This window comes from Macaca thibetana, chromosome 2, assembly GCF_024542745.1.
Source record: "Macaca thibetana thibetana isolate TM-01 chromosome 2, ASM2454274v1, whole genome shotgun sequence".
Classification (NCBI taxonomy): Eukaryota; Metazoa; Chordata; class Mammalia; order Primates; family Cercopithecidae; genus Macaca; species Macaca thibetana.
The window spans coordinates 160,102,041-160,125,652 of NC_065579.1; the positions used below are offsets into that span (position 1 = coordinate 160,102,041).

At 39.3% G+C, this 23,612-nt stretch overlaps 1 protein-coding gene across 38 annotated transcripts in view; it reads left to right on the forward strand.

Moving 5' to 3' along the window:
- ZBTB20 (zinc finger and BTB domain containing 20) overlaps positions 1-23,612 on the forward strand; it is an 811,121-nt gene that overhangs the window by 740,883 nt on the left and 46,626 nt on the right. For 36 of the 38 annotated variants that reach the window (XM_050781935.1, XM_050781939.1, XM_050781938.1 and 33 more), the window contains one exon: positions 17,933-18,033. The gene's annotated coding sequence lies outside the window, so the exon portion shown is untranslated. Of the gene's footprint in view, positions 1-17,932; positions 18,034-18,919; positions 19,001-23,612 lie in introns of all 38 variants that reach the window. The other 2 variants (XM_050781928.1, XM_050781926.1) reach the window with 2 other exon arrangements.

Genomic DNA, 23,612 nt, shown 5'->3' on the forward strand with positions numbered 1-23,612 from the left:
AAAAACAGGAACAATGAATATTCACGAGGATGACCCTGTATCATAGAAAAAAAAAAATTTACCGTGTTTAAGAAAACAAAGATATATAAAAGTTTTCTCTGAAAAACATGTTTAGAATATATTTTGTTGCTTAAAGAGGCAAGTTTATGTCATTAAAAAACATTTTAAAATATATGGAACATTTTATTCCTCAATATAGCTTGCTTTTTTTTAATCCTTTTTCAGTCTGAAAAAATGTAGGGATTGTTTTGTAGTACTGACTCTAAAAACCTGTCTAGCCAAAACTACTCAGTACGAACACCTTAGAAGGAAGGATGTTTATTCTTGAATATTTTGAGTCCAGGTCTCTTAAAATAAAGATGTTCTTTTTCATTGATCTTAGTTATATAATGTATGTTGTCATCTGGAGTAAGGCGCAGTTGCTCATATTTAGCTGGTTTACTTTGTAATGCGTCATTATAAGTGACCAAAAACATGGTACAGGAAGTTGTTTGTGTGTTTTTTCATTGCTTATGCAACTCCCAAGCAGAAAATGTTCTTGAGACCAGATGGTAAAGAACAGTCAATTGCAAGTTCTATTCTCCAGATGTATTGATGTTTCATGTCTTCCTGAAGCCAGTTCAAATACACTTGTAAATTCATGTCTTAATTTCAGTAACTCTTTCACTTCTGCTAGATACTACTTCAAATGATAAAGCAATAGGCTAGAATATTTAATAACAGGATCTCTGAAGCCTGCTCTACTATAGAGTGGCAATGCCATGGTCATATAACTCAGTCAGATAAAAGTTCATTACATCTGCTTTTGGACATATTTGGTCACTGTGCTACAATGACAGCTAAGTGTTTACAGTACCAAACGTCTTTTCAACTTTATCCTTTCCAAGAGTGCACTTTGTTAAGACAATTTTAAAAAATAACATTTACCCAGTGTTTCTACTTGGCATGTAGGATTTTTTTTTTTTTTTTTTAATCTGCTCAGCAATTTGGAAGTTTGCTTGGAACACAGATGAGTTAAGATAAAAAGCTGTTTTTTAAAAAAAATGCCTCTAGTAAGTAAAAATGAAGATACTATATCTGAATGAATGTGAAAAGTTGTCCCTTTGTATATTTTTAAAGCTTCCTAAACTATCCCCAGTTCTCAGCCAAATGCAGCCTACCCAGATTGTCTTTAGGAAAGTAGCAATTCACAGAGATTTGCAGTTAGCCATGTATCAAACTGCACTCTCTTTAGTCCCTGCTTACAGCTCCACCATTTTAGAATATGGTGAGATATGCCAGAGCCCTACCATCTGTTTAATGGGCTAATTATGTTTACCACATGCCTACTTCACAGGAATACCATGAGCGAGGTTGCCAAACATCATACAAATATATATGTTTGTATATATTGATATATAAATATACACGTAAATAAAATTGTATACATATATAAAAGCATTCAGCATTTCTGAGTTTCACTCCATCTTTTACTCTAAAGAGAGACATCATGGCCCATCCCTTAAACCCAGCCAGGTGTTGTCAGAGTTTGTGAGGCTGTCGATGATAGAACCGTCAGACTGAGAGGGATCCTCTAACTGAGAGATTTAGAGGAAGTGAAACTCAAATTGTATACACATTCCTATGTCTTTGCCTATTTATCTATGCCCCATGTTCTCTGTACTAAAATTTAGACATTTTAGCTTCATAATTAATGCAGTTAAACTTTATGATACTGTATGTTGCTATATCCAGTGACTAAACTTCTTTTAAGAAACAGGATCTCTTCTCCTTTATTGGAAAAAAAAAAAAAAAAAAGAAGTCAGACTGTTTTAACACAATTCCCACAATTCCTCCTGTACATGGCTACAACTTTTCTCTTACATACCACAGCTTCTATATTGGGCTTGTTCTTAAAGCTAGGAATTTTTTTCCTCCTATGAGGACACTGCAACCCTTGACAGTCTTTTCTCTGGTATTCTCTGAGTGCTTCCTAGATATGTGATCTCAGTGACTCCAGTTATCACAAGGACTAATTTTCACTTGCTGTCCATGAAAATTATCGCTGGGTCAAACTAAGTTGGGTCAAACTAAGTTGCTTCTTGGAAATGGGGCTTATGCTACTTGTGAGTTGTGTCCAGAGGGAATTCTGAGCAGTAAAGGGAGGCAAACTGAGGGCATTCTAGGTGAAGGGAATTAAACCAGCAAAGAATCAGGGCACAGATGGAAAAGAGCGAGTCATGGGTAACCAGAGTGCCTAGTCAGGATATGATATAAGCTCCGGGTATTGGGTTTTCTGTGTAGCTCCTTTGTTTATGTAAAGCTAGCTCGGCAGGCTCTGGGCCTTCTTGGCTTTGAGGATGCACTGACCTGAGAGCTATGGGAAAAAGTAGCCATGTCTGTACACCAGACTATAAAGCCAATATGTAGCATTTTCTTTGAAAATGAAAAGCAATAACGTGAAACTATCATTGATATAAGATTTTATTTAGTCTTTTCTAAGATACCAGGGTATTTTTAAAACCTGTTTTCTTCCCCTCAGCATTAGGATGTTTTCTTATACTGCTTCAACTGAAGTAAATTATTCAAACAGAGCTGTTTTGTTTTATTTGTTTTTGTTTTTGCAGCTTTATGCTTACCAGGGACTTCATAAACAAGTTGGAAGAGAAAAAATAGCCAGGACATAAATATAGAAATAACCCAATCACATAAGCTTTCATGAGCATGGGTGAGGGCCTTGTGGGAAGGATGAAGAAAAATCTTTATTAGCACCAGAATGATCGTGATTACCTTAGGCATAAGTCTGATTTGAGAAGAGACATTGATATACAAAGAAAGGAAGGATTATTCCCCTATGATTTGTCCACGTGTACAAGGAAAAATAGCTTCAGTATTTACTATTTGACTTCTTGAGTCCAGAAACCTAATACTGCAAACTGCATCGGCACAGAGCAAGAGAAAGCAAGTATTTACCAAAGCAAGAGGAAAGAGGAATTGTTCTTTCATCTCTTCTTACTTTAGAATCATCAAATATTATTACTGGAAAGAATCTTAAAAACCATCTAATCCAACACTCCCACATTATATATAAGAAAAATGAGACTCAGGAGAAGTTTCATGACTTGCCCAAGATCACACAACAGATTACAAACATGCCTGGGGACCCACATATGATAGATACATGCCCTTCTTCAGTTTCACCGTAATCATTTTAGAGAATTATTTGACTTATCCCACCAATGTTGCTTTGTATATCTTGATTATCAACTGGCTTCTCAATTTTTTTGAAGTGAACTTTACTTTTTAATAACTGCCAGATTCTATAGCTGATTCTAAAAATTAAAATGTGTTCTCAGACATATCCCGAATGTTGTACAACTATGGAGAAGCTCACTAGATCAACATGTATGCCTCCTTATTTTATATGAATCCTGTAATACCTATAAGCGTGGCCTGATCATATGAGACTCTTGAAGTTTCTAGAGTTCCAGATATTTGTTGGAGCATATAAATAGGTGAGAGCAGATTTACTCATTTACCCACTCTGAGTCCCTGAGACGTTCCTAAACTGCTGTGCCAGTTATTCCCACTGCCATCGATATCACCAGTTCCAACTATTACCAATGTGGCCCATTTCTACACACTGATTTCTTATTAGGTTCAAAACCAGCTGTACTTGGTGTTTTACTGATATTTTGTTCAGTGTTAGAGGAGAAAGAACATGGTGAGACTCTGGCATAGCCCAGCTCCCTTCTGTGAAGAGAGAGTCCCTCACTGACAATAGACAAGTCAATAAGTGGTTGTCTAAAGGGGTCGAAAAAAGTATCCACCATTTCTCTATTTCCAAAAAAAAAAAAAAATGAATCATTTGAAAATATTAACTACAAGCTTCTGACGCAATGCTGTGTGGTTCGTTGTGCCACATATGGTTATGATGATCTACATGTCAGCTACAATCCAGAAATACTCTCATTGTTACAATGCAAAATAATATAATCTTCCACTTTTACATTTTAAATGTGTTTGGCCCACCAAGTCCTTGCTGAGGTACCAAACACCACTATGAAGGAACTGTGTGACATAGTGCTCTGAGATTTCAGGTGAGTATAATCATCTCCCAGATGCATAGAATAAGCCTGGGTTTTGAGGCAAAGAGGCAAACCTCCTGCTCTTCCAGAAGTCCAAACCATTCAGCAATATGTTCACAGTAGCTAGGGGGAAAAGCCTTTGTGAAGAAAACTGTTGTGTCTCATGGCTGTTTTTATTAAAACATTTAGTCCACCAGTTTTCCAACTCTAAGAACAATTTAATTCACAAAGCACATGAAATAAGCAGAAAAATCTAGTCCCCACAGCCATGTTCCACCTCTGTGATCGTCGTCGTGAGTTAGGATGATTTAGTCATCAAGATCCCTGCTGTTCTGTGTTTGTATATTTGTGAGGAAAACCTAGAATTCATCCCCTTTAGAAGCTGTGTCCATATGGCATGCAGCAAAGACCATTGGAGAACAGTAGTAGGAGTTTTGTTATCAAATCCAGCCAGATTTGCAGATAGGAATAATGGGAAATCAGTATTTTTCCTTCCTCTTCCTCTCTCTTTTCCTTTTTAGTCTTTTTCTTTCTCCTATTTGCTTCTTCAATTCAATTCTCCTTTGTTTATGGATTTGGAGAGTACACCAAAAGCAAAGAAGCCAAGCAAATGCTGTTTGGAGGAAGCACAGCCGTTTTGACATGTAACATCTCATCATTCCTTTTTATATGCTTAAACAATTGAAGAGCATGTAGAATAGCCAGGTGCTGGTCCTCAAAGTGGGTGTGCCCTAAGACATTCTTTGGTTTGAACTAGTCTAGTCCACTGTTTCATGTTACTGAATGATCAAAACAGAAAAGAAAGTTTTTCTTCTCTGGTTCTAGACCAAATGACTGGCAGGATGTAATCGCCATCTGTAATTTTCTGTGAAGTCCTTCCCCAGTCCAATTTACATGCCATGTACAGCTACTTCGCTCTGAGAATGCACACTCAAAACATACAGCCTTTAAGTGATTTTTCCTAGGATGGGCCAGGTGAAGCAGTGAGGAAATGGACGTATATATGTTATACATTTATATTATTTTTCCTCACAAACTTTTAAACTTACTATCCAGCATCTATATTTTTTCTCAAATTGGTAGTTTCTCAAATTTTTTCTCAAATTTTTCTCAAATTGGTAGTTTAAAGAAAAACCTACCTTTGTGATTTTTCAAAAAGTCATTTTTCAGCCTCTCCTATTATATTTTTTTTTCAGTAGTCACCTTAGTGGGTAGCTGAGTGGGGATCAGGTATAAAAAGACCTCATCGTGTATTACAAGCCAGAGAGTGTACTCATGGGAAAAATGTAAGTCCTCAGATGGAAAGTCATCTCCATCAAAGAAAGTGGCTCGGGCAACAGTGCCTGACATTACATAGTGTGCATGGTGGAACATTGCAGCCATGTTTTCAGTTGCTTTTCACTCTCTGGAATTTTATGCAATGATTTCAGCCAAGAACCTTTGTAATATCATTCTCTGGTCAAACAAAAAAGAGAGAAAAAGAAAATCCTTTGAAAATGGAAGCTGGTTGATGCAAGCTAGTAGACAATCCAGTGAAATTTTCACCCCACTCTGTTTGTAGGGCTTGGGGTTTTTATGCAGTATAAGTGTGTTAGAGAAGGTGTCTGTCTGGTGTGGTTTGAGATACTTTGCTGTTTCAAATACTTTAAAGAAGAATTCTTGTTTTCTACAGTTTATTAAACTAGCTGAGTTAAATATATTGCTTATCAGATCCCATGATGCGTGATTATTCAATATATTTTAAAATACAAAAAATTCAGTTGTGCTGTCCCCTTTCTCCTTCTGTCTCCTCCCTGTCTGTCTCTCTGCTGTGAAGCACTGGGAGTAGTGTGTGTGTGTGTGTGTGTGTGTGTGTGTGTGTGTGTGTATGTGTGTGTGTGTATGTGTGTCTGGGAGGTAGACTGATTCCCTACCTGGAAATGGCTTGCTATTATTAGACGTTCAGTTACCAGGGGTTATGTAAGACAATTGAAGCTCTGTTTTTTAACAGAGACATGATTCATGCTGCTTGTAGTAACAGTAACCACCTCCAAACGAGACAGAAACCAGACACAGACAAAGGCTGGAGAAATCAATGCCGACTCGGTACAGCCATTCTCCTGATACCCTCTGCCTTTCAATCAGAGCACTCAGGTTATCGGGAGAGGAGGCTCCTGCTAATTCTGGATCTTTTTTTGTCTCTTGGGGTTGCCAGGTGAAATTATGTGGGCTGGAGCTGTGTACAGGAGAAAATGGGTCCTCAGGAGCAGTGACGTCTGACCTCCTTCCCTAGGGTCCCCCAGTGTTTCAGACACACCTGGAGGAACAGTGGTTGTCACCTGTGCTATGGCTCAGAACTCACTGTGGCTTCTACTCAGAAAGGTTGGAACTTCAGCATTTGGCTCACCCACTCAAGTAACTTTCCTCAAGTGATTCTCTGCAGCGTGCTGGGAGAGGAGAGAATGGAGTGGGATTTGAGCTGCTGCCAGTGCTTTATTATAGCTTCTCCTAAAACCTGAATGGAAGTGGACTGGCTGTCAGTTCCCACACACATTCGGGACCCTTTCCTAAATCTTCCAGACGACATTGATTCAGTACTCCACACTATACAAAGCACTTCCACATGGATCAGCTTATTTTAGCCTCACAACTTTATAAGATAGGCAAAGCATACGTTATTGTCAATACCATTTTGCAAGAGAGAGATTTTATAGCTTACAAGTATCATGCCATTCATTGATTCCTTGCTCATGACTTTATAAGTGAGAACATTAAGATTCACAAAAGTTAGTGACTTGACCGTGGTCACACGGCTAGTTCTTACCAGATCCAGGAGGACAAGGTAGATCTTCTGATTCTCCATCTAGTGCTTTGCCCCCGATTTGCTACAAAACTTGTTGGCAACCATGGCATTTTGGAGGGGAAAAAAGCATTTCCTGCTGAAAACCTTGGTTTTAGATTAAGTTCTACTACTCATTAGCTAGCCAGCTTAAACTGCCTTTTCCTTCCTCTTCACCCCATCCACCTCAATCTCCTCATCTATGCAACTCATGATAGGGAGAACCCATTTTTAGAGTGTTCGTGATAGTACCACATAATCTTTAACATATCTAAGTCAATATATATAAAGCATTGCCAATAGTATCTCCCTGCCCCCACCAAGAGTGAAATCCAGCAAAGAGATCCAGAGATCTCAGACTTCACCTAGAACATAAAAGTAAACTATTTATTTTTACTACAAAAAGAAGAAACTCAGATACTTTATTGCAGAAACCAAGAAACTGCCCATGGCTCTCTGAAAACAGCAGTCTTACCCCAGTGACCTGTTACACACCCAGTAGGCAGGCCACCCTTCATTTTCACTCTCAAATGTGTAAATTGCCCAGAAAGACAATTCTTAAGTATTGACATGACAGGAAAACATGTAGGCCATTTAGCTTCACCCACCCAATAATCTCCTGCAATAAAAATTCCAATTTAAAAATACTTATTGATTACTGCTAATAATCAACACTCTGATACACTGTTATGAATTTTAACTAAAGACTGACACAGAATTTTCTGTTTATGAAATTTTACCATTATCCTGCTATTTCACATGTTACACAATGCAATCTATACCTATTTAAGATAAACATAAGTAAACATTCTTATTTATAAAATAGTTTTTTATTAAATTTTTTGTTTGTATGCCGCTTTATATCCAGGAAGGTAGCAAAATACTCCACAGGTTATACTCCAATAAAATGCATTTTTTCTTCTGCTAAAATATGGAAGTCATTCGTTCCTGTAGTTTTAAGAAAGAAAGCTATACTTTTTTCTCTCACATAAAACTCCCCAACTAAGCATCAAGAGACCAAATTTCTAGTCCTAGACCCACTAAAAAAATCACTATTAGGAAACCTGCTAAGTCCCAACTTCAGATAACATCTAATCTGAAAAACTCAGAGCCCCTTAACATCTAGTTATTACACACTAGCCTGAGACAACCTGCTCTGTGCTGTTGTGTGTTGTGTCAATAAAAGAGCTTTATGGGAAAGATGGAATTCATTGTTTGGGGTTTTATGTTGTGCCAGTCGTTGCCAAGCTGCCTTGAATTCACCAATGTAATGTGTCTCCAGACTGATTCAAAGAGATAGAATTTGGAATGTGACTAGAAGGCAGCAGCAGATTCTGTAAATAGTTGCTACACATTCTGTATACCAGGCACAACAGTACGCAGTGGAACCTTAGACAGTACTTACCCTGACTTCCTTATGTAGGAAAATATCCTTTTTCTTTTCATCAAGTTACCAGGATTTAATGATTATGAATGGTAATTCTACCATTGGCATGTTCCAGTGATTCCTTTCATGGATCTCTTGATGTTCCTAGATTATTTTAATGTTATCCCCGTTTGGTGTTAACTAATGCAAATTCTTACTTTCACCTAAGAACAGAGCTGTCTTTGCTCTTCTATATCTAGCCTTTATCCAAATCCTTAGATACACATGGTATCATCTGCAGGGCAATGGCAGTGATGGCGGGTGGCGTTTCTTCCCAATATTGTGATGGAACATTTCGCCTGGGCTGTTAGCATCTTAAACTATCCCAATAGCTACAGAAATTGTGTTTTAAACCATCATGCCTTAATGCCATCTATTTCTGTTTATGTTAACCGATAACATGGTTATAACATCCTTCTATGCTCACAACTACAGTATATGCTAAGGTCTCTGTAGTGTATAAAGCAAGGTTCCTGCCCAAGAGGATTTACACCCTCGCTAATAATATAGCAGACAGTCAGTAAACCACAACCATTTATTGAAGTACTTAAAAAGTGGCAGAAAACATTATGGGCTGAGGCAGTCTTCGCAAGGGAAAATTTCATAAAGGATATATTTTTATATTTGGACCTTGAAGGAGAAGAAAGTCCTGTATAATTTTTTGAAAGGTGATAAAGGTATTCCAAGCAGTCAAACTGGTATCTACAGTAGCTCAGAGATACAAATGTGCTTAGTCTTTCTGACACCCTATAAGTTAACTAATTCAGACCATGTGGAGTATTGATGGAAAGGAAATCTGAGAGGACTCATTTGATAGGGAGTCAGTGAATTTCCGAGCCCAGGCTTAAGAGTTTGGAACCAGGGAAAATCCCTAAAAACATCTTTTCCCTAAGCATATTCTGAGGTTAAGTAAGTGTTCCATTAAAAAGGGGGATGGGGCAGTCTGTAATACAGTAAGCCTGGACAAAGATTAGGCTTCCAGCACCTTTAATATGCTATGTACACTTGCGAGTTTGAAAATAGAATATATAGGATTCAGTGTTTCCTAAACTTATTTGACCAAGGAACTTTGTTTGAGATGCATCTTGAAGTTCCAGTATGAAGCACACTTTAAGATATACCATCTGAAAATATTTTTGAAGGACAGGAGTTGAATGCAGGACCAAAAAAACTATGTTGTGATGATTAATCTAGTACTGTTAGAAATGGATATGCTATCAGCTACAGAGAAAGTATCCTTGATTGAAACCAAAGGAAGATAAACAGAAGTAGAAGGAATAACCTTCAAGATATGAAGGGAACATGGGAAAAGATATATCCTGAGGAAATAAAATAATGAAAATTCGGAGATATTAGAGGAGATGAGAGCTAATACACTTACTATGCTGCATGCCGTAGATCCTTTTATTAAAGTAGGATGCTAGCTCATCAACTGAAAAAGAGAATGGAGAATGGGACTTCATAAAAGTAGAACTAACTAAGAAAAACTGCCATAGGTTGTACCTGGAAACAGTGGGCAGAAGCATAGATCCAGGTGGCATGCATATGTAGCCTTTTGTTCTGAGAATGGGATGATATGGATTCATGGTTGATGAATGTAAAAGGAGGCACTGCACATAGAAGGTTAGAGAAGAAAGGATATCTGCAGGGTTACTGAGAGCAGTGTTGAAATGGTTGATCATGGGGCCAGTTTGTCCAGATCAAACTAGACAAATACATCTGATAGGGCCACCTGGGGCCTACTAATGAACCAGCTGAAAACGTAGGTTCCTTGGGCTTCTGGGAAAGTGAGTTCACTAGCTGGATGTGGAACATTTGACGTCAAATGTGAGGCTTCAAAAGAATAATTTAGAAGGAGTATGAGAGCTAAGAAAAGGGGTGGTTAAGTCTGTTGAAAAGAAGTGGTAATGAGTTTTTGGATTAAAGTATTAACATAGGGAGGGAAAACAAATCAAGTGTAGAAGGTTTTGAGAAATTTCAAAAAACATTCAAGAAGGCATGAGAGGGCCATGAAGAAGAACCTAGCCTAAGCCAATGGTGAGGACCACAAATGAAGAGGAGTGGAGCGAAGGCAGATCCGTGGTTTGGTGATTGTGAGCCCAGTGTAGGTTAAGCTCTAGAACATGTGGTTAGAACCTGGCCCTTAACTCTACTTTGCTACCCTCTGCCTTCATGACTGATGGCCAATAACTGTACCTTTCCTAAGTATCAGTTTCACCTCCTTCATCTATAAAATAGGAATATAATCCCCAACTTCAAAGAGTAATTGTAAGAAAATAAAGTTATCTGTGAAAAGGCACAATGCCTGCCACACAGTAAGCATTTAGTCAATAATAGCCAAAGTTACTATTGAAGTGATGGGAGCAGGAAAAGGAAAAGATGTTCACTTTGGGAACAGTGACAGAGTGTGTTATCTGGAGTAATGCCACTGTGATGTTTCTCTGTACCTTTTTTCCATTTACCACAAACTATAATGGTTAATCCAGAACACATACTTACTGCAAGAGGTAAGGTATAGAAACCTGATAATACCAAATAAAATACTGTGTCATAAATCATGCTCATGTTAGAATTCTTATTACAGAGTTTAAAATGATCTTATTGACATGACCTGTGGCAGGCTTTCTGGACAAGAAGGTTCCAGCATCCAGTGACATAATAGAGGGGTTCCCATCACCAGGCCAGATTCATTAAAACCAGAAATTCATGATTTTGTGTGTGTGTGTGTGTGTGTGTGTGTGTGTGTGTGTGTATGTACATGTACTCTGATCCAAAAGATCTCGTATTTTAAACAAGAATCAACTGTATCTGATAATGCTAAGGCTCATGGCATGGGATGTGCAACTTGTATTAACAGAGTTTATAAACTGTCAAAGAGGAATCAGGAGGTCTCTATGGAGAAAATTAACATAGATTTAATGTGACAAACAGTGGGATTATGATTCCATGTTGTGTTGGCAGGGCTATCCCAGGGGTCTTCAAGCCATCCGAGGTATTTCTTATGGACATGGGTATTAACTAGTGATTAATTAAGGAACTAAAATCTGAAAAGTAAAATAGTTATCACAGCATCAGTAAGCTGAAGATGGTGTTCCTGATTAGTTTATCTGGCCATGATGTCTTTGGTGCCTTATTCATTAAATGGTTTTCTCACGAGTTTCCAGAGAGGTGGGATTGGTGATGTAGACTTGGGAATTTGTTTCAGGTAATTAGGTAAAAAGTTAAAAGTCAAATAGACTTCCTTAACAGGTGTAATGGTTTAACAGGTTGATGAGCTACTTAATTCCCACATCTTCCTTCTCAGGGGACTGTTAGAGTTTTAAGGGACCTTAAAAATCATAAAACCAACCTCCTCTTTTTACAGATAGAAAAGCTGAGCCACCTAGAGGTTAAATGTCCCATCTGAGGTCATCAGCTAGTCCTGATTTCACTTTCTCTTTTCTTATCTTACACTTTATAACTCTTCCTTTTTTTTCTAACATTGTATCCCCCACAGTGACCTCTCTGCTAATTATTTCTTAGATGTATCCTTTCTATGAAATTTGCTGTGCCTCAAATTATGATAGTGGGCCTTTGCCAGTTAGTAACCCATCCCCACTAACTCACCACTACATTTGGGGCAAAGAAACGAGGGAAGTGGAACAATTTTAAATTTACTATGATCTTTGAGACAGCTTTATCTTCACCTGGGAATTGCTGTTAGACAATTAAGGTTAGTAAAGCTCATTGAATTTCTCAGAGGGAAGGTGTTATTTGAATTATTACCAGATAATTATTGTTAAAAATAACAATAATGTAAAAAAATAGGAACTTTGCATGTTAGAGACATTATCGTTTTGAATTTCCAGAGAGAGGGGAAACCCCTTGGGGATCTAAAAACAATTTTTTGACAATGTGCTCTATGCTAGAAACTCCTTGAATTCTGTGTAATGCCTGATGACCTGACAAACTGGCCCAGAATCAGAAGCCAGTCAGCTGGCTGTGTGAACTGTTAGCCAAGTTATTTGGCTTGAACTGCTCCTTCAAAAACAGCCCTAGGAGAAAGCAGAGTGTCAGGCCGAAGACCTGCGGTCCCAGACCAGTAGCATCAGCATCACCTGGGAGCTTGTCAGAAATGCAGGATCGCAAGCTCCACCCCAGATATGCTGAATCAGAAGTCCTGGGTGATTCATTTGTTCATTAGTGTTTGAGAAGACTGATAGAAGACATTCTCATCTTCAGTTAGAAAGGGGGGGCGGGGAAGGGACTACACTTATTGATAGTTTTCTGAAATATATCCTTCTCCTGGAGTCTGTGCTCCCAGATATTTCCAGTGGCTCTGAACCATCATGAAAATAAGCATCTTCCTTGTGCTGTGATCACAGTGGGAACTAGCAATGTGTCCCGTGTCCAAGCTGCATTGGAACAGTTGTTATATAGTGAGAAGAGCACAGATTTAGAATCCGAGAGATCTGGGTTTGGATTCTGGTCTCACCATCCAGTAGCTTTTTAAACTTGGACCTGTTACATAAACTCATTAAATCTAACTTTTTCTTATCTGTAAAATGGGTATACTAAAACATACACCATAGCATTGCTATGAGGCTTAAACAAGAACATACTCATTTATAAAAATGCCTGGTGTAGTCCCTAATAAAATGTAGACATCCAATAAATGCTAGTTGTTATTGTTACTATTACCTTTCTTGTAAACTTTAATCATGAACTTCCCATCTATAATTTTAGAATGATTTGGTGTGATTTCCTAGGAATGGGACAAGCCATACTCAAAGTTGACATCTGCAGAAAGTTCCTTACAGTGATATGTGGCAGTGTATTTCATAACAGCTCTGCTCTCTAAGGGGTTTCAAGACAGATCTGCAGAAACGTCAACAATGAAACAGGCTGAAGAGAAGTGATCTACTGTCTGTTCGCCTCTGACACCATCAGGAAACTTGCCAGCTGGGTTCCAAGAGCAGATTCTTTATTACAGTGATGATGTAAGAAGCAGAGACAACAGCTGGATTTTCAGGTTCTAGGGAGAATTTGTGGCATCAGCAGCCCCTCAAAATTATCTTTTGACTTAAAAACCGAGTGCACTGGATGTGAAAGTCATTAAAAGAGAATAAATGTGAAACCCCATGAAGTCATTCTCACTGAGTCTTTTTTAGAGTGTAACCACCCTTTAAGCAATGAAACATGACACACTAGGCAGTGGTTCTGATTAATAGACACTCAGGTGTGTACTAAGGCAAAAGGGGAAAAAAGAGGGAGCTAGGTGACAATTTGCCAAAAAATGAAAGGAAGATTATAGCAGCAGGATGTGGGGCTGAGAAAGAAGGATTTAATTAAAGGACAGACATATTATGGTTGTATTAATTATAAAATGCACAATTTAAATCAAATGTTAGATATATTTAAAATGTACATTTATGTAATTACACAAAGGATTTGTAAATTTGCCAGATAATTTTTCACTGCAATGTACTATTGATGAGTGATTTCCTTTATCATTTTAATGTAGTTGCCAGGGGGCAAAAGTAGAAGGAAGTTCTATCTGGTGAAGTGTCGATAATCTATCCAGCCTTATGACGGGTTAGAAAGAACAATGAAGAGCTCTTGAGCCCATTTTGCTGTTTGTGTGGCTGCTGGGGTGATGCTGTTTAATGGATGTCTCAATGCATAGCATGGCTCCACCATACTGGCCAAAAAGAGTTTGATTAATACTACCAAGGTTTTCCTCTGGTGAGTAACAGTGAGTCAAGCGCTCACCTGGGAGATGCAGATGAAGTCTTGTAGTATTGGAGCTAACATTTAAGAGCTGAGCTTTTCTGGCCAAGTAATAATTACTGAGATTCCCTGGAAAAGTCTGTTTTCCTCACCTAGGTAAACACTATTATCCCCACAGCATGTTTTGTTGGGCTTTTCATCTTTGGGTGAGAGAAAATGATTCTGTTTGAGGATAAGGATAGAGAAGAGAAACAACTAATGTTTCTTCTACTACAAGAGAATAAGGCAAGAAAATTTGAACAGACTCGGAGGCAATTGTCTATGCATTTCTATAAGTAAAGTAGTAATATAAGGAAAAACAAGTAAACATTTAAACAAACCTGGAGAATGAGTACTAGGCTAATGTAGGTGGAAAAAGAAGTGTTACTGTGGCATAACAGCAGATTGCCGATAGTTTGTTTCTGTAAAGTAATGAATTTAACCATAGAATGACTGCATGTTTTCACCAAGAACTCCAGCTGAACCCACAGCTTTTCCAAAGCGTGAGAAATGTCTTTATTCTTATTTTCAGCCTGAGTTTATCACCCCAGTGGTATTTTTAACATTTTATTTGTTTTTTGTTTTTGTGGGTACATAGTAGGTGTATATACTTCCGGGGTACATGAGATGTTTTGATAGAGGCACGCATGTGAACTAATCACATCATGGAGAATGGGGTATCCATCCTCTGAAGCATTTGTCTTTTGTGTTACAAACAATCCAATTACCCTCTGGTAGTTATTTAAAAATGTACGATTAAGTTATTATTGACTATAGTCACTCTGTTGTGCTATCAAATAGTAGGTCGTATGCATTCTTTCTATGTTTTGTATCCATTAACCATCCACACCTCCTCCCCAGTGGTGTTGACTGTATTGTCATTATTATTTCTGCTGGTAATGTTAGAAAAGTTTGCTTCCTTGTTTTTTAAATCCACCATCATTTTTTAGACATTATTTCACTATAAAAGTTATTTATTCGTTCGGTTTGTTGAAGCAAATAAATGAAGCAAGTTTGTTATTTTTTGGAACACAATGTATTTTTGCAGGTTACACACCCCAACCTCCCTCTCTCTGGTCTTGTCATTATTGATGATCTGCTGGGCCTATTGGTGCCACGTAAGCACTGATAAATATTAGTCTGTGGCCTTTTATGTCTGTTATCCTTGCCCAGCCACTAACAAGGATGTGACCTTGAGCAAGTCAGTTCCCTTAATCTCTTCATCTGAAAAATGAGGGGGTTGAAGTAGATGAGTTTTGAGGTCTTTTCAATTTAGTTCCCATTTCTATGACTCAAGGCAAGAGTGTTTATTCTTTTTAAATTCGTTTCCGCAGATTATCAGCCCTAGTGCAAACTTAACATGCAAGAAATCATGGCCCACTATAGGGTACTCGGAGTAAAAATTGCCTCAGCTTTCAAAGAGCTTATGAAGAGGGAAGACAAATTACACAAATAACCATTCGAATTGGTAGAATATGCAAAGGGAGTAGTACAGAATGTGCTCATAATATTTAAGAAAGGCAATCTCCTTTGTGAAATGCTTCATAAGTGAGGTGGCATTTGGATGGCCCTTGAAGAAGCTACATGTAGACCTTGAAAGAAGGGAAGAAATACTATGAACATGGTGGGGAAGAGTAGGACTACTGGAGTGTAGAATGGAGTGTAGAGATAAGAGTAAGAAACTGGATTGGGCTACACTGTAGCAGCTTTGAATACCAAACTGAGAAGTTTGAATTTAATCCAATAAGCAAGGAGGACTGTAAGCAAAGAAGTGATATGTTTAGAAGGGCACTTTAGAAAAATTAATGTAATGTTTGTGTGAAGGACGGGTAAGAGGTAAAGAAAAACTGGAAAAAGTGAAACCAGTCAGGAGTCTTTCATAGATGTCCTCACGGTAGTTAGCAAAGGGAGAAATAGGGGTTAGTATAGAAAACAGGTATTGATTCAGGAATCATAATCAGAGTAAAATCCACCGGATTTGGCAGCTAATTGGATATGGGAAGAAAAAAAAACCAGAAGAATTAAAGATGACTCCCCAGCTGAAGGCCCACGTAACTGGTTGAAGAGAATACCAATGGCAGGAAATGGGACATCTAGAGAAGAAACAGATTTTAAAGGAAAGACAATGAATTCAGTTCTAAACTTTCTGAATTAGAAAAGCCTGTGTAGTATTTGATGGAGATGTGAGCTTCTCCAAGTTAGAGACCCTGTTTTATTCATCCGGGTGCCTCGTAGATACTATATAAACACTGAATGAATGGGCAGAGGAACAAATGAACCAATAACCAGCTGTTATTTAGAATGTGGGTGTGCAGCTCTGTAGAAAAGCTAGAACTAAAGATAGCAATGTGGATGCTCTCCATGGAGAAGTGATTGTTGAGGTCAGGGAGGGCTGGGGAAGACAAAGCCTGAGGAGAGAATCTAGAGGAATGTCTACATTTAGAGAACAGAAGGAAGAAAAGAAGCAGTGAAGAAGGCAGAATAGCAGACTGAGGTGTAGGAAAAAAATTAGGGTAATTCAGTGTCCTCAGGGTTAGAGGCTGTGGAAGAAAATGGAGCATTTGCAGTGAAGGACAGAGGGAATGTTCAGAACATGCCCAGATCAATGGGTGTCACTACAATAGGTTAAGAACTAAGCAATAAAGAGAGAGAGACTGAAGTGGAATCAGGAATATCAGAAATGTGGTAAAAGTATACAGTGGAACACTATGCAGCCTTCAAAAAGAAGGAAATCTTGTCATTTGCAAGAACATGGATGAATCTAGAGGTCGTCCATGATATATGGGGAAAAAATATGCTCTTTTTGTACTAGAAAAGCCAGGCACAGAAAAACAAATACTCACTTATATGGGGAATCTAAAAAAGCTTAATTTATAGAAGCAAAGATTAGAATGGTGGCTGCCAGAGGCTGAGGAGACATCAGCCAAAGGACAGAAAACTTCAGTTAGGAGGAATAACTCCAGAGATGTACTGTACATCCTCATGACTATCATTAATAAGAATGTAGTATATATTACTGAGAGTAGGTTTTGAAGTGTTCTCACTGTGAAAAAATTATAAATACATGAGGTAATTCTTTTTTTTTTTTTTTTTTTCTTGAGACGGAGTCTTGCTCTGTTGTCAGGCTGGAGTGCAGTGGCGCGATCTCAGCTCACTGCAACCTCCGCCTCCCTTTAAGTGATTCCCCTGCCTCAGCCTCCTGAATAGCTGGGACTACAGGCGTGCACCGTCACGCCTGGCTAATGTGTTGTATTTTAGTAGAGACGGGGTTTCACCATGTTGGCCGAGATAGTCTCGATCTCCTGACCTCGTGATCCACCCACCTCGGCCTCCCAAAGTGCTGGGATTACAGGCGTGAGCCAGCACACCCAGCCGGTAATGCATATTTTAATTAGTTTGATTTAGCCATTCCATTATGTATACATGTATCAAAACATCATGTTTTATACCATGAATATATACAATTTTTATGTGTGAATAAAAAATAAATATAGTAAATGAAAAAAAAGAAAAGGATACTAGAAGAATCAACTGTGACAAGGTTGAAGGACACTGTTTCTACTTCCTTCCCCCACTTTCACCCACAACTCAGCTTCTAAGTCAGAACCACAAAATCAGCTCCGCCCACACTGACAGGGTACTGTTGATGTCCCACGCTGCACAGGCAGTTAGGGGAAAGCACTGAAAATGGAGCCTGGACAACATCCTCTCCATTCTCCCTTCCCTAACTTGCCATTTTCTGGTACAAAGATGTAGAACCAACCAACCAACCTCTCACTGAAGTCCCAAAGTTCATTCTTATCAAAATAAATAATTGCCATCACCATCACCTGTTCACTTAACTACCTTATTTTTGTTTTTTGTCTGATCTAGATGCAGCCGCTCTCTGTTCCCTGCCCCAATGAACATCTGCACTAGGCCCAAGCCTTGGAGTAATTTACCTGAAGAGTGACACCATTTATTTTGAAACTACTGTGAGTACATTATGTCTCCAATAAAACGCTTCTTAGTTCACTTTGTTTAATTAAATACACACACACACACACACACACACAGAGAGAGAGAGAGAGAGAAAATTGTGAAAGCAGGCAAAATTTTAGATGGCTTCATTTCTTGGATCAGCAGGGTAACCAGACTCAGTCCTGAGGTGCCCACAGCGGTTCTCAACTTCCCGGCTGCAATGCACACCATGTGCAGCATCATTCCCTCCTGGGCAGATGGCTGTGCCAAGCTGTATCTGAGCACACCTTGCAGGGACTGGTGCTGTTCTGCTTGGTCATCTGTGCCTCTACCTATGGTGGTAGCAGCTCCTCCTAATCTGTTTGCTTCTCATCATCCTTCTGTGTCACTGTTGAATCTCATGGTAGCTTGTCATTTCATGCCACCTTGGTCAAATCTGTGACCAGCAGCTTTGCTTGCTTTGATTTACCTATTGTTTGAGCTGCAGCCCATGCTGTTGTCTCCTTGTTGCCCTTCCCTTGGAGCTCTGGGCTCCTTCCACCACATCTCTAAGCTGCTGTATCCAGCTCACCTCTGCTCTCTGGATGTATGGGTCTGTGTAGTTGATTTAGTTCCTGCTATGCAAGGCATTTATGTAGGGAAGTACAGACCTTGCAAGGAAAGGTACAGAAACAATTTGGGGTAGGAGATATGATACCTATGGGAAAATACTAATGAAAGATCGATATCAAGTATTCATTCATCATTGCTAAAATAACAGATGAATATATGCTATTTTCCACTAGAAAAGCCAGACATTTGAATTATTTAGAAGTTCTGCATGCAAAATAACTGAATTATACATTTTAAAACAATAACTAGTTGTTATATTCACAAGTTTTCCTATATGTTATGAGGCAGGTAATGGGATGGTGTTTTACAGACTTCTATGTTACTGGAAAACGCTAAAGCTGGGAGACTAACATCCCTCTTAGGCTTCAGGTAGGATGTTTACATTTGTCTTTCTGTGTCTTTAGCTATTCTGGCATAAATCGAACCCAAAGGGATGAAGCCAGAGTTTTGTTTTATTTTGTGTCACTCTTTTACCTTTAATGCTTCCAGTCAACTGAATCATAATTGATGGTAGCTGATGTGTAGGTGATAGACAGGCCTGCCTTTCCAGGAGGGGAATGTGTTCTGTAGTGCGAATAGGGCTGGGGTACTGGGGACTAAAGACATGACAAAAAAAGATCAAACGTAGTTTCTTCAGTCCACGCCCACACAAGGAACTTACTTATATATGCCTTCATTCATCCTTAAGTTCAAGTGCAAGGAATACCTGAGAAATTCCCACATCTGGATAGTTTTCTGAGTTTTTCTTCATCACAGAGTAACTATGCTGATACAGATAACACAGCCTTACTATGATGCAGACGGGTTTCAAAGTTTCTATATCCTTTAAGAGGGAAAAGAGTTCTTATCACTCTTACCTTCCTGTGCTACAGAGAACCCAGATCCAGACCTAGAAATCAGGACCTGATGTTGCCTACAAATTACAGAGAAGTCTACAAGTGAGCATTTATTTCTGTCATAGGAAGTATTTCATCTGTGCAGAATGCCAGTGCCTGCTTTTACTTCCCATGGGCCCTAGGGAATGGGCAGATTGGGTTATAATCTTTGCAGTCTTTGCTATTCAGAAACTTGGCTTTCTAATGTATAAAAGAGAAATAATAATAAAACTTGCAGAGACTTGCTAGGTGCAAAAATCAATAAAGAGGATAAAAAATTAAAATGTGAACCATTTGCAGAAGTATATCTCTTCTGGTGGGTTGACAATGCTTTGGGCCTAGTCTCAAGGCTTGGAAGTGGGTTGGGGAGGCATATATTAAATTTTAACACCTACACACCCCCCATACCACCTGCACAATAATGCTCAGTGGCCCTGCCTACTTAACCATATCATTGTGATAATTCAATGACATGGTGTCTATATATAAAGTCTGTCTTGGCAGAGGTAAGTATATTTACTCAGTCATCTAAAATTTGCTGAGCATATACTATGTGTCAGACACTGTTCCAGGAACTAGGTATATGGCAGCAAGCAAAACAAACAAAAATCCCTGCTCAGCTGAGCTTACATTCTCTTTTCTTGATCTATGAATGGCAGTTCAACATAATAGGTACATGTAAGCTAAGAGAGAACTGATTTTATTTTGTTCTGTCCTTCTTCCAGAAAGTATAATTGAAAGTATAAGAGAGAACACATATGTTGATTAGTCTTGTCACCCCATTCTACCCCCCCCCAAAATAATGCAGAACCATTCGTTGCCCAGATATGTGACCCAGAAGACTGGCCTTCTGGACTCCATTACTCAGGCTCTCTTGTCCTTGGACTTCCTTTTGAATTTGGCCAAAAGGCAACATCAGCAGGAGATGTGAAAGTGAGAGAAGAGAGAGGTCAGGGAATGTATTAGTTCAGCCCTCCTTCCCAACTCCAATTCTGGCTGGACTCAGAATTCATCACCATTTTACTTGCCCCTTCAGTTTAAATGGTTTAAAGCTTTCCACTACTGCTAGTACCTGGCAGTCTCCACTATTGCTAGTACCTGGTGCTATCTCCCTTGAGGTCCCTGAACCTCATCTTCACCTCCAAATACAGTTTTTTTATTAAACCCTCTTTAGCAAAAAACTTTGCATGTGCCATCTGTTTTTGCCAGGATCCTGACTGATACAGTTAGGAGGAAATTATACTGAAAAAAATTGTAAATCAGCCCTGCCAAGGTTAAAAAAAAAAGATTGAGAAAATAAAATGTGTTTAGTCACAAAAATATCTTAAATTGATGTGAGGACATCAGACCAGGTAGAGAAATGATAAATTGTAAGAAAACATGATAAGCCAGAGTCCCATAGGTTGGTCTCAATGAATAGACCATAGTGCTCAGGCTTGATGGGCTTCTATAGGCTAAGTGCAGCTTGCTCAACCCTCAGCTTCAAGGAGCTCATGGTATAGCGTAGCCACAGCAATGACAAACATGTGAGCAGAAAGGAGATGTCAGGAGGTATAGAGTGAGATCAAAGTGTTGAGGAAGAGATTGCTTGTCCTAACATTGTTTCTGCGTTTGCTACAATAGCAATCCATTTGCCCCTGCCCAAAATCTAGATGTCTAAACAGATTACTGAAATGAGGGAAGGAAATGTCTTCTTGTTTTTTTCTTTTTTTTTATTTTTTATTTTTTGCTCTGTCACCAGGCTGGAATGCAGTGGCACGCTCTCGGCTCACTGCAACCTCTGCACTCCCGGGTTCATGTAATTCTCCTGCCTCAGCCTCCTGAGTAGTTGGGACTACAGGCACATGCCACCATGCGCAGCTAATTTTTGTATTTTTAGTAGAGACGGGGTTTCACGATATTGGCCAGGATGGTCTCAATCACTTGACCTCATGATCTGCCCGCCTCGACTTCCCAAAGTGCTGGGATTACAGGCATGAGCTACCACGCCCGGCCCGGAAATGTCTTCTTAAAACTAACATTATGAAAGTCACAGAACTAACAATCCCTATGAGAGGAACTACCATTATTGAGCCCTTACCATGTGCCAGCACAAGGCAAATCACTTTACATGGCTTATCTCATTTGTTCCTTACAATAACCCTAAGTGGTAGGTATTGTTATTCCCATCTTACAGATGAGGAAAATGAGGCTCAGAGATGCGGAGTAATCTACCTAGGGCATGCAGCTAATAGGTAGTGGAGCACAGTTCCACTACCACCCTTGTTGGGGTGGTTTGTTGCCACCTACCCTTTCCCTCCTGCCCAGATACTAAGCCTATTTAATGCATTGCTGGGGAAAAGAGTAGGGAAATGGTTACGACTCCAGCAAGACTGGGGGAGGCATCACTGGTCTAAATTATCATGAGCCAATAGGAGGTTCCAACTAATTTTTTCCTATCTGATAAGTAACAGACATATTACTTATCAGATAGGAAAAGACCAAGCTGATAAGTAAAAGACACATTAACGTGCAGGAAAGGGTGGGAGCCCAGTGAAGAGAGAAAATTGGGATAGGGTGAAAGAAGAGAGCGCTCTCCTCTCAACACCCTGGAGACTGCTAAGAGCTCACACAGATAAAATATTTATTTTTCCATATGTTGCAGAAAGCATTGCCATCACTGTATGTGTGCAATATGTGCAAAAGAGTGTGAAATATATACATCAAATGCCGCCGATCTGGTTAATTTCCATGCATTTAACATGCTTAATACCTACCATATCATCAATATGTTTTAATGCATATTTCTTTCCACATACAATATGGTCTAGTTAGGAAAGAGCCAACATCCTCCACAGCCTTACTCACTGCTATGTTTCAGCCTAAAACTTCTTACTGGGGCCAGCACAATGAGAGTTAAAAACCAGAAGGCTCTGCTGGCTAACTCAGCCGCCACTCTCCTTAGAACACACTCCCAGTTCTTGAAGCAGCCTTTTCTCATAACAGAAATGTTTGCAGTGAGGAGATGAAAATGTTTTTGTTCTCTTTGGACAATTGAGAGATGTTCAGTCAGAATGTCAGAACTGACCGTTGAAAGGCGGGTGCCTGCGGCCACGCTTTTTTTTTTTTTTTTTTTTTTTTTTTTTTTTTTGAATGCAGAGCTCCACCAGTGTGGCGGGAGGAAGTGCACAATGATTGGTCTGTTTCTCTGTGGAAGTGTTCAGGGTACACCCAGTTTTACTTTGCATATATTTACGAAACATCTGCCCTTTTCTTATTCTTAAGTCCTTCCCTGCCACCAGCCCCCTTTCCCTTTTTCCCTGGTTTCTTTCTTTGTTGTTGTTGGCTTGTCTAACTTTTTCATTGGAGCTTTCATTTTCCGGTTGAGGAGCGACTTCATCAGAGTGTATAATTTTAATAGAGAGAGAGAGGAGGAAAGGGGTGGGAGGGGAGAGAGAGAGAGACAGAGAGAGAGAGAGAGAGAGGAGAATGAGAACGAGAACTGAAAAGAGAGACTGAGAGGCCAGAGCCTGGCAAATCAACCTTTGGCATGGTGACCAGGAGGAAGGTTCTGGTCGGGAGTTTGCCTCTCTGAAATCCGCTGGAGTCAGCCAGTGTGCTGCTGCCCTCTAAAGGCTCCAGGGAATAGTGCATCGCCACAGAGGCTTGAAAAGACTTGCCCTCAGATGTGCCATGTTTGTAATTCTTTTTACAGAGCCTCAAAATGTATTTTCAACTAATTATGACAGGACTTATTCTTTCCTCCTTAATAAACTATGAAGTGCAAAAATGGGGTCAATTCACAGCACCTGTGCATGTCTAGGCATAAACGAGTGCTATATTTTAGGGTTTCTCAGCTCCAGAAAAAGGAGTCCAGAGAACCATTAGAAAGGGTGAGATAGGACATGAATTGCCTCTGAGGATGGTGAGCAGTTCTCTGTTACCTGGACAGTTGGGAAACAGCCCAGTGGTATAAGGGCAAGTAAAGTGACATAAGACAAATAAGGGGGTAAGCCAAAAAGGTTGAGTTTTTAACATTTCCTGTTTATAGAGGTAGCTCCAATGCCTCTGTGCTATGAATATTCTCCCAAAGTGATCATTGAGGCAACAGGAGGATGTGGTACAAG